Below are 14,082 nucleotides of genomic sequence, written 5' to 3'. Positions count from 1 at the left end.
CAGTGTTTCTGAGAAAAACATGGGGGAATGTTGTTAGCAGAGTTTTAAGTGCTGGGCTGGGCTAGTGTACTGCCTGTGTAATTGGCTGATTCTGAATGATTTCACCTGGCAGCTCTGCTAGTTCTCCTTGGTTAACTTCCTACTACTTCTTTTCCTTCCTTTTCCCTTTCTGTTTCCACAGGGAGCAGCACCACGCAAACAAGCGCAAACACATGCACATGAGTGCACATGCACGCACACAGGCTTACACAGGCTTAGGCGGGTGCACACGTGCGCACACAGGCTTAGACGGGTTTACAGGCGTGCACACACGGTGTAAGCATGTTTGCAAGAAAATTCAGTGAAATCCACTGCGTACACCTTCAGTTTCTGGGTTTCAGTTAAGACAACTGTAGACACACCTCTTCCAATCCTGAGTAACTCACAGCAAACACAAGCCACTCTGCTCCAATGAGCTTACAGTCTTTCATACATACCCCCTCATGATGTCACCTATCTTCTACTCTACTACTACCCTACTCCTACACTTACACTCTAGGGACATGGCTCACATGCCAGGGAAAATTGGGATTCACTATCCTTAACCTCATTTGCATAGGATTGCCTACTAATGGTTGGTTACATCTCTCAAACTGAGCTTCCCCCCTTAGCAACCACTAATCAGTAGCCATGTTGTCTTCAGCCTGCCATTCACCTGCATGGCAGAAGAATATTTTTAATAAGAATGCCTATTTTTGGCTTTTTATTTTCTGGTTTTTAAAGCACCGCATGTTTGCGCGGCGCTGCGCTACGCTTAAACATCGGAGATTGGGGAAAAAAAAGAAAATTGATTTTTATTAATTTTCAACAGGATGCATCCTTTATTTGGAGCTGTCATAGCTCCATTTTGCTATTTGCCGAACGGTTCTCCGTTACCAACGGAGTACATTTCAGCAAATAACTCTACTCTTCCACGGACCGGTTAGTGTTTCCTGGATCGCAAATTTACCTCATTTGCATAGATTTCAGCAGCAAATGAGGTAATTTGCATAACACAACACTGTCTGTGCAAGAGTAGTTTTAGGAGCTCTCATGCACGCCCCTGCCGGCTGTTGCTGGATCGCTCGGCAGACATATTGGCTGTCTGCAGACTTACACTACTCTTCTTGAATCCGGCCCAACATATGGAACAAAAATGAGATAGCATTGCTTTTAGGAAAGCACAGATAAGGGAACGAGGCACCATAAAGAAAATAAGGAATAAGCCTACAATATTTGAATTTTTTCTTCAATATTGTGTGAGTCCATGGGCATACTAACTGTTGGCAACATCCCAATTATCCAAACATTTTAACTTACATAACTTGTTTCTGCTGCTCTTTTAATATGAGTTGATAAAATATCATATTTTGAGCACATCTAAACACTTTTTCTCCCTGCTAATATTTGTTATTACCTGTGGCAAATATGAGAAATAATATCAAATGATTGTTTTTAATATCCTGGTTTGACATTTCATATCCATAACATCTGAAATATACATTTAAAGTACTTCTTTCAAAATGTGCCTTTTTCCATAATCATTTGTGAGCCATTTGGTATTGCATTCCATTGACAGGTAGCTGTCAGTAGCAGTGAACAGCAGTTCACTTTGCAAGGTAAAAACTAACAAATTTATTTTTGAATGCCATCAATAATGCAATTGAGACTGGCATTGGTGCACTTTCCTCAGTACTCTGGACAGGACTGAGTGAAGAAATTCAAGCTGTCATATACCTATCTCTGTGACATAATGTGTAAATGTATTGAGCTTAGTGAAATGGTACAGATGATGCAGGCTTATAAACCTGGCCGCAGATCATTTTGCTAATTAAAGTCATAAAAAATCTTGACACTCATTTTTATATATGAGAGTGTTGAGATAGGAAACTCCAATAAGGTGAGTATTGATTAAATGTGACAGACAGTGTTTACCTTCATATTGTCAGAAATGACAACATCACTTGCACATTTGTGCAAACCAAAAGCCCAAATTTTAAACTGCAAAAATCTCCGTAGTTCGAAAATCAGTAAATCGAACAGCAGATTCGCTGATTTTTGAACTACAGTGTCGAAGGCACATCGTAATGCAGGGGGGCAAGCCCCCCTGCACCCCTATGTGGAAGGCTGCACCCCCTACTTTAATATACTAACTCCAAGATCACACTGCAGTGGGGTAAGGGTTCATTTCCCAACCCCTGGTATAATGCACTCCACATCCACAATGTCGAATCTGCAATGAGCGAATGCCAATGTGCATTCACTCATTGCACATTCAGCCAATTTTTGCTCAGGGTATTGCCAATTTGGAAAACTCCTTTCACACATAGTGGATTCGCCCAAGTGCATAATGCACTTATGAAGGTAAACCGAAAGACAGATATGTCAACTTAAATTATATCGATATTAATTTTGTGTGCTTTTCCCTGTCCCCTTTCCATTGGGTAATTTGTTTAACTCAGTTTGCTCATTTTCTAGTGTTATATTAAAAAAATGCACTTTATTCATCTGCTTTTACAGTATTTGTGTTTATTTCTACTTTATTAGTTTATTTTGCTTTTGCTGCCTGATTAAATTGCAATTGTTATTCTAAGCCTTTGGTTTAAGCACTTCGGCTTCAGACCAGTTGTTTTACATTAAGAAGGTTTGTGGTCTGCACTGTTGTGGCAGGACAGGTATCTTACATCCTTCTAGGTTGGGAGTTGCTGATTGAAGGCTTACTGTCTGTTATTCTAAAAGTGTATTAGTTCTGGTTTAAGCACTTGGGCTTTGGGCCAGTTATTTTACATTAAGAAGGTGTGGTCTGCACTCTTGTGGGAAGAGAGGGTAGATTCTGCCCTTCTGAGCTGAGATTTGCTGGTTAAAAGCTTATTGTGCCTGCTTATTTGAACTTTTTCTTTCTGAAATTGGTATGCCTTGTTTGCTGTAGCTTAGACTAGATTCAGATCTGCTGAATCTAGCTTTGTTTGTATAACTTGAGCACTAATCCAGGCCATCTATTTTGGAGAAGGTTCCTCTGCACCCTAGTGGCAGGAGTGTGCAGTTAGAACTTGTCTGATTGAAAATTGCTGGAACGGGGCTCAGTTTTTAGCTTTTTATTGATTAATTGTTTAATTTGTTTAAACCAGTTTGCTCATTTCCTACTGTTATATTAAAAACAAATAAAATACACTTTATGCATCTCCACTTGGCTAGGGTTAAAATATTCCCAGCACCATAAAGTCTGCTCTTCAAAATTTCCCTTAGAACTAGCCAGGTTTTTAGTTTTAGCACTCAAATCTGTTTCTTCGAGCTCAGCACTTGTTCACAACTCATTGTAAGCACTAAATAAGCTACAAATTACTACAGCACTCAACTTTCCTCATTTGTCTAGAGGAAAGCAGTTTTTAGTACTTAATAAATAAGCACCCATCCAGGCATGTCTAAGGGTCAGCTCCCGGTGTTTTCTCCTGTCTACCTGATGAATCTGGACATCTTGGGGCAATGCAGCAATTGCCTCATGTATGCAGACAACCCTCTCCTCCTACCATCCAACACTACAACCTGTGAGAGATGCACTTATATAGCCAAAATGGAAGCAAATCTCTCTTCACCCAAGATTGGACTAGACAGTCAAGAGGAGAATGTAAACACTTTCACCACACTCATCACATAGTCCCTCAAAACCTACACCACCAAAGCACAAACATAGAAACAGAAAACACACACCTACATTCATGGAGGGTCTCAATAAAAATCTGCCCAAGCAACAGAGACCTCCAAAGCAGAAACACAAGCAACCTCCCCCCCTACACAAGCCAAATGCCACATAGCCCACAAACAGTGTGCCACTCAACCACAGCCCATAAGGCATAACAATGTACCCAACACTCTAGTTATAGGTGACTCTATAGCCAGGCACACTGATGTTCCACTCGCCAGACTAAACAAGGAGAAAGTCACTGTCACGTGCCTGTCAGGTGCCAGGATCCGCCACAAAATGCACACAATCAGTTTACTCCACGACAAGTACAAATATGACTCTGTCATTGCCCATGTTGGTGTGAATGATCTGAGATGTACCTCCCTAGATTACAGGAAAAGAGACATGGAGGAGCTCTCTGATCCTGTAGCCCAGGCAGGTATGACCCTAGCCCTGAGTAGCATCCTGCCATCACCCAGAATGAAACCACAGTACAAGGACAAAATGATTGACTTCAACAATTGGCTAAGCTTCTGGTGCCATTCTAAGGGGACCCAGTATCTGTCTGCCTGAGATGACATGGTTGACAGACCACTTTGCCGGAGATGACCTGCACCTGTCACCCTTGGGATTCCGGATACTGGCTAAGGCTCTTGCCACCCCTGTAGTGCCTTTTTTAGGCAAAGGTTTCAGTGACAAATTTACCACCGTAACAGGTACAAGCAAGCAAAATATGAGGGTAATGCTACTCAATGCTAGAAGTCTTAACCTCAAAATGCACTCACTTGAGGCACTCCTTAAGTGGAGAACATCGACATCTGTGCAGTGACAGAGATCTGATTCAAGGCACCAGAGAGCACCCCTGCATTACCAGGCTATAATTCATACCACAGCTTTCAGCCACCTAACCTGGACCAAAAAACTAAAGGTAGAGGTGTGTCCATATTCATGAAAGGATATCCACAGCTCCAGGCTAGTTGCTCAGCATAATGCATCTGAGATTATTCAAGTGCAACTAACTCTGGGCAAGACCACAATCCAAAATTTAGCTTGCTACAGATCCCCCACCAAGCCTGAGGATTCCCACTCCTCATTTCTTGATACACTGGAAAATATTAGGGTACAATCCAACACCCTAATAATGGGTGATTTCAACTACCCCACCATTAACTGGGAAAACCATTCATGTACCAACTCTTTTGCTCAACATTTTCTGGAATTCATAAATTCCAATCTCTTGGATCAATTTATCCACATCCCCACCAGGGGCAGCAATATCCTAGAACTGGTCATTACCAACATGGGTGACCAGTGTTCCACACCAGGGGTCAATTCCTCATTGGTCAGATCTGACCACAAGCTAATCACCCTAGACATCCACATACTGTCCCCACCCCCCCATTAGGGAAACCACTGTAAAAATTTCTCCAAAGCCAACTTCACGCTTCCTAAGTCAGAAGTGGCAAACTTCATGGCACCCATGCATATGGACAATAGAGGTACGACTGCATGAATCCTACACAAATGCACATTATAAGCACTTACACGAGTGCATGGATCATGCAATCCCTAACAGAACCAAGATGCTATCCTCCAAAAAAAGGAAGCCAATCTTGTAGTCCCCTGCCATAAACAAACTCTACAACAGAAGAAATAAACTGTTGCAAAAAAAGAGTAAAATCCCATGATAGGAGGTCATCATCAGTAAGAAGCTGAGATCCCTTATAAAATCCTCCAAAGCTAGTTGCGAAAACAAAATCACCACTGATTCTAAAGACAACCACAAAGCATTCTATAGCTATGGCAAGAATCTCAATGGCAACACTCAGATTTGCTCTGAGTTACAGCACAATGGCACTAAATATAGAGAACCAACTGATCAAATATACACAAAACCAAAGTAGCAGCTAATGGAGCAGATGAATCAGTAAAAAATACCAGCACTCCAAAACCATCAAGGATATCCTTGTAAAATAGGAATTGTTGTTTAATAATCCACAAAATCACATAAAGTCAGAGTTTAGCACTTTCATTCCTTCTGGGACTTCATCAGAACTGCTGCTGCTTTGGTTTTGTGTATTTTTGAACAGTTGGTCTTTGTCAATACAAGAACAAACTGATATTGCCAACATCCTGGCAGATAGGTTCAGTGCTAACTTTACTCCCCCTCTCACCCCCTAAAGGGCCCATCTCTATACCGGAAGAAGGATCTATATTAAATAAGCAAATGCTTAAAAAAGCGAACGGTTATTCATCGACCCCAGTTCAGCAAACGCTGAAAATGCTGAACGCTCAGAACAGCGATTTTTTTCCTAGGGAAAAAAAATCGCTGCTCCACCAAAAAAAAATCATGACTCATGACTGGTCAGCAGTCTGACCTGGAGTCAGCTACTTTCACACTGTGGCCAAAACTGACCTAGTGATTAAGCATTCAATGCTTCAATATAGAACCCAGAAGAATGAAAAGTTCCTGTAATCATGGCTGCACAGGTAAAAGACACACTCTCCAAAGCCAATAACACAGCATCCATGGGACCTGACAGCATCCCAGGCTGCGTTTTACTTGAATTACATAACAAACTGGCACCCCACTTATGTACCATGTTCAATCATAGCCTCTCCTCAGGCTTTGTGCTTACTGAATGGCACACAGTGATGGTTATTCCACTCTACAAAGGAGGAGCCATCACGGACCCCATGAACTACTGCCCGATTAGCCTGACGAGCGTGGTCTGCAAAGCCATAGAATGTATCATCATGGAACTTATAAACAAAGACATTAGTAATCTCCAAACTCTGGACCCCACCCAGTTTGGGTTTATAAAAGGCAGATCATGTCTCCTAAACCTGATAGACTTCTTTGAAGCAATCATCAAAGCTGTAGACAAGAGTAAGTTTTTTCACACTGCCTATCTAAATCTCGCCAAGGCTTTTGACACCATCCCCCACTCCGGAATTATAGATAAACACACTAAACTAGGTATAAATCCCTATGTCACAAGATGGGTTGCCAACTGGCTCACTGATAGAACCCACATTGTGAAAGTAGCAGACTCCAAATCCAACTTCAGACCAGTGACAAGTGGAGTACCACAGGGTTCAGTCCCGGGTCCTCTCCTGTTTGATATCTACTTCTCTGAAGTACAGGCTAACACAGAAGGCCTTTGGCTAATGAAGTTTGCAGATTACTGCAAACTAGGAGCCTTAATCAAACTCCTAAGATGTGGACATCCTACAGAAGGGCCTCACTGAGACAGATGCCTGGTGTCAAAGCATTGGCCTCAAGCTCAATGCCAGAAAGTACATTGTCATCCCCTTTGCTAAAAACTCTGTACCCATGAACTACCACATAGGCGGTAGTCTACTTAACACTAAAAGTGTGATAAGAGACCTTGGGACACAGGTGGACAGTAGTCTCTCCTTTGATAATCACATTGCCACAGTAGTCAGGAAATCCTTCTATGTGTCACACCTCATCACAAAAGGTTTGACATCCAGGAAAAATAAGTCATTGTTCCCCTCTACTTGTCACTCATTAGACACATTATAGAGTACAATGCCCCTTTTGGTATGTACCTCACAAGACATCTACAACAACTGGAAAGGCCGCAGAAATACCTCACAAAGAGGATTACCGGCCTCAAACAGATGCCCTACACAAACCGTCTCAAAAAACTCCAGCTTTACTCCATGCATATCACCTACTCAGAGGTGATTTTTACCTAACATACAAAGCTATGTCAAACCCAGAGCTGTTGGACATGCTCCACTTACAGAAATCACAGTCCCTACGAGCTACACTCTCTAGGGACCTAAGCCTTGTCACCACAATGAACAGAACATGCTGGAGGGATAGATTCCTGTCCCAGACACTTCCCATACTCTGGAACAAACTACCTAGCTATATCAAACAAAGCTCCTCATTAGCACTCTTGAAGAAAAATCTTGATGATTGGATGATAAATAGGAAATTTACCACAGGGATCACTTCTGTGGCTCTGCTCAATAGGGCCACAGGAAAATCATTATTTTGGGTGGTGAAAGCCAGGGTGCCTTTTTTGGCTAGGCTTATATAGGCCCTAGGGCCAATAGCCTAGTACCTACCTATGAACCTATGAACCCATGGCATTACCTAAAGTCCTGTTACTGTGAGATGCAAATGATAGTAGTAATGTGGCAAGAAGATGTGAAAAGGCTGAATCTGTCAATAAATGTAGCAGGAGCTCTGCTCATTGCTAGGTATACACTATGATTCATTTCATGTTCCTTCAAATTGTTATCCAAAATAATTTTCTTGTGAATGCTTTTACTAAATATTACCTTCTACATGTGCTTGCCACTTGGCTGTGGGAAATGAACTTTCATGACTTAAGGACATAAGTGAAAAAAATGAATTTGGCATGCCTTCAGTAACATAAATGCACCTAGCATCAGTGGACAGCCCTCAGCACCTTGAATAGAAATGACAGCAGAGAGTGCACTTTTCAGATGTCCTATTCTATGGCACAATAAAAGGAGTGAAGTAAGACAAATAACCCAAATCATGCATTTTCACAAGTCGATCATTCTCACTATCTATTTTTTAATCTTCCTTTCACACTGGTTGGCAGCCCACAAGCAGGGTTTACTACATAAGGAAAAAGTAAAAAAAAATATTTAGGCTGCCTTATGTAGCTCAGATATGCCTGACAATGGTGTCCTTTCGTGAGAATACTAGACAGTACTGCTTGACTAAATTCCACATATCAGTTAAGTATCCCTGTTGAATAATGTGCAATTGAAAATAACTGACACAAATAAGAGAGGTGATGCAGCGTTCAAATACAGATGGTGGTATAAATGCATTTTACATACATTTTTGTAATGTTGTCTTGTTGTGTAAAACTCCACTATTCTCAGTTTTGCTAACAGCATGTGAGATGTTGTCTGTCAACTTTCACAGCATTTGTCATTGACTACAAGTCTGATAAAGTGTTCCACAAATTAAATGTCTGATGTTGCAAGGAGATGTGAAAAGGATGAATGTGTCTCATGAATGTGCTTCTTGCTTAGGTCACTTCTGCGTATATTCATTGATTAACATGATTTCACTGTCAGTTCTATTCTCTGTCAAATAATTATTTCTAATGCCTTTTGCATTTGCTCTCCTCTCGGCAGCATGCAAGCATGGTTTGTTGCCTAAGGAATAATGTGAAACATTTAGTTTAGACTGCCTTATGTATCAAAACCATCCTTGCAGTGATGTGTGGCCATCAGTACTCTGGATAGTACTCAATGAAGAAAGTACACATCATGTAACTTTCTCTGTGGCGCAAGGTATAAGAGGAACAAAACAGGTGATGCTGTGTTTGAATCCACAGGACTGATAATTTTAAAGCAGGGGTATGAATACATATTTACATGCATGGTGTGTTATCATTGTGCTTATGTCTGAAAATGTGTGCAAGAAATTAAAGTTTAGATGTGTCAAGGAGATGTGTGAAGGATGATTGTGTGACTCAAATCCACTTCCTGCTGTGGTCAATGTTAGAGATACCCCCTGAATGAATTCATTTTACTCTCAGCTTTTTCTTACTCATATATGTTTTTCAATTACTTTTGCATTTTGTGTTTTTTCTGCAGTGTTCAAACATAGTTCACTGCATAAGGAAAAGTATAGGACATTTAGTTTAGGCTGCCTTCTGTAGTGCAAATGCACCTGGCAATGGTGCACTTTCATCAGAGCTCTATATGTAAAGTACTGAGTGAAAACTTTCATCTGTCACTTACCTATGACTATACAACATTTATTCATCTATTACATGTTTAAAAGTAATAAAATATGAGTGCACTGACATTTAAAATACAGGCCCATTTCTGATGTGCATGACACGACAGCTGCAAGGTTCATTTGTTCTTGTGTATGCATGTTGTGGTGTGGAATATAGTAGTGATGTTGGCTTCCAGACATATATTTTCCCTATATATACATCTCATATGCAATAACTGCAGTCTTTGCTTTCACCCAATAATGTGTCTTCTCTCCTTGCTATTACACCTCAGCATTTTCTTAACATGTATATCACATTGACTCCCCTGTGTTACACAGTAGCTTTATATCTCTCTTATATCCATTGTGAGCATGTCCATTTTAGTTATATGCATAAGTCATGTGTTGTCTTTGAGATTATCATTACATCAGCATGTCAGAATTTATGTTAGAAATGTTTCTTTGAAACTTTAGCACTTTTGTCTGCAGTACGTAACTGTACTTTAGCCATTTCTCCTATCTTCTTAATGACTTATGCAGTATAACCAATATTATTTGTGCACATTTCCCCCGTTTCCCTTCCCCCTCCTTCAGAATTCTTTCACTGTACTTGCCCTTAATATTTCTGGACTACAGCATGTGCTTGTATAATAGGTTTCCGTAGAGGCAAGACATTTTGTTTACATTCTGTACTTGTGCTTAAAAGCACCTGTTCATGGTCAGGAACACTACTGCTAGCTGTGAAAAGGTGCTAGCAAATGTGAATGGAAGATGAGCAGCATGCATATTCGATTAATGCTGCTGCTCTTCCCGCGCTAACACACTTAAATCATGTAGGCCTAGCACACACTACATCAGTGTTAACTAACCCCATTGCTGTTCTTTTTTCTTGTCTTTCTTTTTCTTTGTGTTACTGACTTCCTATACTCTCCAATAGGGATTATTTGTGTGTGTGTGTGTGTGTGTGTGTGTGTGTGTGTGTGTGTGTGTGTGTGTGTGTGTGTGTGTGTGTGTGTGTGTTATTCACTTCCAAAACTCTCCAACAGGGATTCATTTTTCTTTTTTTTAATGAGTTTATTTTTACCTTTCGCTTTGCCTTTACTGTCCCTTATTAAGTTTTAAGTACTTTTATTAATATCAAATATGTTTATTTTGTGTCACTGTTCTGGCTTTTTTCTTTATTTATTTTGCTTATTATTGTTATTATTTATGTAGCTTTTTGCAGTGTTTGGGGGAATGATTATTTATACTGTTTTCATTGTGTTTCTTATGTATTTATTTAGAGTAGTTCTGTGTTTGACATTTTTCCTCTGTAAAATGAGTTCCTAAGATGCAGGCCATTTTCTAGATTTTGAAATCTTTAACAGAGATCTGTGAATGAATATGAGGTTTAGGTAGCCTGCACTAGTTTTGCTTATTTAGTAGAACAGATATTATAACAAGACAACTTTCATTCTGATGGAACATGTTCCATGCATATTTTATAAATAAGCAATACTATTTTATGGTCAAAATATAAAAGTTTAACAAAGCTGATTCTGGTAACGATGCTTGAGCAAATAAGTTACTAAGAACATAGATAATTAGGTTCTTTTATATTTTTGTGTTGTATTAAGTGGAAAACAAAGAAAAATCAATTCTCCAGTAATACTTCAGACAACTGTACAAAAATCATTGTGCAGCCCATAAAAGAGGCCAACAAAGGTTACATATCTCAACACTGTTGTTGAATGTCATCTATACAAACAGTAAGTTAATAGGTTCATAGGTTCATAGGTGTGTACTAGGCTAATGGCCTTGGAACCTTTACAAGCATAGCCCATAGGATTACCCTGGCATCGTGCATCCCAACTTTAGTTCCTAGTGCCTCTGTCGAGTAGAGCCACTGGAGTGATCCCCAGGGTGAATTTTCTATTTCCCATCCACTCATCAAGATTTCTCTAAAAGAGGGCCAGTGAGGTGCTCTGCTTGACATGTATGAGAAGTCTATTCCATAGCATGGGCAGTCTCTGGGTTATGAACCTTCCATTCCGCATGTTCTGTTGATTGTGGTAATTAGGTTGAGGTCTCTGGAGTGTGTGGTATGGAGGGATTGGGATTTCTTTAGATGTAGCATTTCTAACAGAGCTGGGTCAGACATGGCTTTGTAAGTCAAGCAGAGATCGCATCTAAGTAGGCAATATGAGACAGAGAATAGTTGGAGTTTTTTGAGTTTGTCCATATAGGACAAGTGTTTAAGGCCTAGGATCCTTTTTGTGAGGTACTTTTGCGGCCGGTCCAGTTGCTGCAGGTGTCTAGTGAGGTACATGCCAAATGGGGCATTGTACTCAATGACTGGCCTATTGAGGGAAGAGTAGAGGGAGACAATGACCTCTTTCTTCCTAGATGCAAAACCCTTAGTAATGAGATGTGCCACATAGAAGGACTTTCTGACCACAGTGGCAACATGGTGGTCAAAAGAGAGGTTGCTATTAACCTGTGTTCCCAGATCTCTTAGAATGCTTTCTGTGTTCAGTGGACTACCATCAATGTGGTAATTCAAGGGAAATGGGTTTTTCCCAAAGGGGATGAAGACACATTTTTTGGCATTGAGCTTAAGGCCATTGTTCTAACACCAGTCAATGGTCTCAGTAAGGCCTTTCTGTAGGATGTCAACATCACTTGGGGAGTTAATAACAGCTCCCAATGTGCAATCATCTGCAAACTTTGTCAGCCAGAGAGCTTTCATGTTGGCCTGGACTTCAGAGAAGTAGATACCAAACAGGAGAGGACCAAGGATCAAACCCTCTGGGACTCCACTCATGACTGGTCAGCAGTCTGACCTGGAGTCAGCTACTTTCACACTGTGGGTTCTATCTGTGAGAAAGTTTGCAACTGACCTAGTGATATAGTGGTTGATGCCTAGCTTAGTAAGTTTTTCTATGATTCCTGAGTGGGGAATGGTATCAAAGGCCTTGGCCAGATCAAGGTAGGCAGCATGAACCACCTTACCTTCATCCACAGCTCTGGTGACTGACTCAGAAAAGTTGACCAAGTTGAGAAGGCATGATCAACCCTTCACAAAACCCAACTGTGTAGGATCCAGAGTTTGGAGACTCCTTATATCCTTGTTTATTAGGTCCATGATGATGCGTACCATAGCTTTGCATATCAGAATCGTCAGGCTAATGGGGTGATAGTTCCCGTGGTCTGTAGTTGCTCCTCCTTTGTGGAAAGGGATGACTGTAGCAGTGCACCATTCAGTAGGAACAAAGCCTGAGGTGAGGCTGTGATTGAACAGATCACACAGGTGAGGTACCAGTTCACTCTGTAGTTCATGTAGAACACAGCAAGGGATACTGTCAGGTCCCATAGAAGCTGTATTTATGGCCTTGGACAGTGCTTTTTAACCTGTGTGGCAGTAATACTGGGTGCCTGACAATCAACTGGTATTGTGATTTGTCCTTTGGGGGGGGGGGGTAAAGGTAGCACTGAATCTGTCCTCCAGTATATTTGCAATATATATTGGCGCGGTATAAGAGGTACCATTGTGCAGTACCTCAAAGCAAATCTGGGTTTTGTCATGGAGATTCTTTACATAACTATAGAAGGCCTTGTGGTTGTCTTTACTATCTGCTGCAATTCTGTTTTCATTGCTAGCTTTAGAGGATTTGATGAGGGAGCTCAACCTTTTGTTGAGGCTGATAAGGGAGTTTTTCCCATCTTGGGAATTCACCTTATTCTGCATTAGTTTCCATCTTCTGTTGCAGAGTTTGTTTATGGCAGGGGACCACCAGATTGGCTTCCTTTTTTTTGAGGAGAGAGCATCTTAGCTCTATTGGGCATGGCGAGATCCATGCATTTGTGTACGTGTTTGTACAGTGCATTGGTGTATGATTTGGCAGTCATGCAACTATTCTCCATTTGCATGGGTGCCGTGAAGTTAGCCACCTCAGTTTTTAGAGCCCAAAGTTAGCTTTGGAGAAGTTTTTCATGGTGATTATCTTTGTTGGGTGGATGGGAGGGATGTGGATTTCCACGATGATTAGCTTGTGATCAGATCTAACCAGGGAGGTGTTGACTATTGGTGTAGAGCAACAGTCACCCATGTTAGTAATGGCCAGGTCAAAGATGTTGCTATCTATAGTGGGGGTAAGAACGAGCTGGTCCAGGGCATTGGAATTAATGAATTCCAGAATGCATTGGGAAAGTGTATTGGTGCATGAGTAGTTTTCCCAGTGAATGGAATTGTTTATACAGGGAATTATTTGCTGCTTTTACTGTCATTAAATCTAGGGTTCTTAGTATGTTATTCTGGTAGTAAAAAAAGTAAAACTTCAGTTGTTTCAAAGGCAAAAGACCGAAAAAGTAAGAGCATATGAGAGAAGGACCAGTGTTTGTGCAAGCTCCATCGCCATATGGCTATAGTGTATATGCGCAGTGATTCATGATGCTGCATTCCCATTGCCCCATGGCTATAGTGTATATGCACAGAGATTTGTGATGCTGCATGCCCCACTGCCCCATGGCTATAGTGTATATGCACAGAAATTGGTGATGCTGCATTCCCATTACCCCACAGCTATAGTATATATGCACAGAGCTTGGTGATGCTGCATATCCCATCACCCCACAACTATAGTGTATATGCACA

Source organism: Protopterus annectens, chromosome 2.part0 (assembly GCF_019279795.1).
Source record: "Protopterus annectens isolate FY-2018-M chromosome 2.part0, PAN1.0, whole genome shotgun sequence".
Taxonomy (NCBI): domain Eukaryota; kingdom Metazoa; phylum Chordata; order Ceratodontiformes; family Protopteridae; genus Protopterus; species Protopterus annectens.
This window is presented reverse-complemented; position numbering follows the sequence as displayed.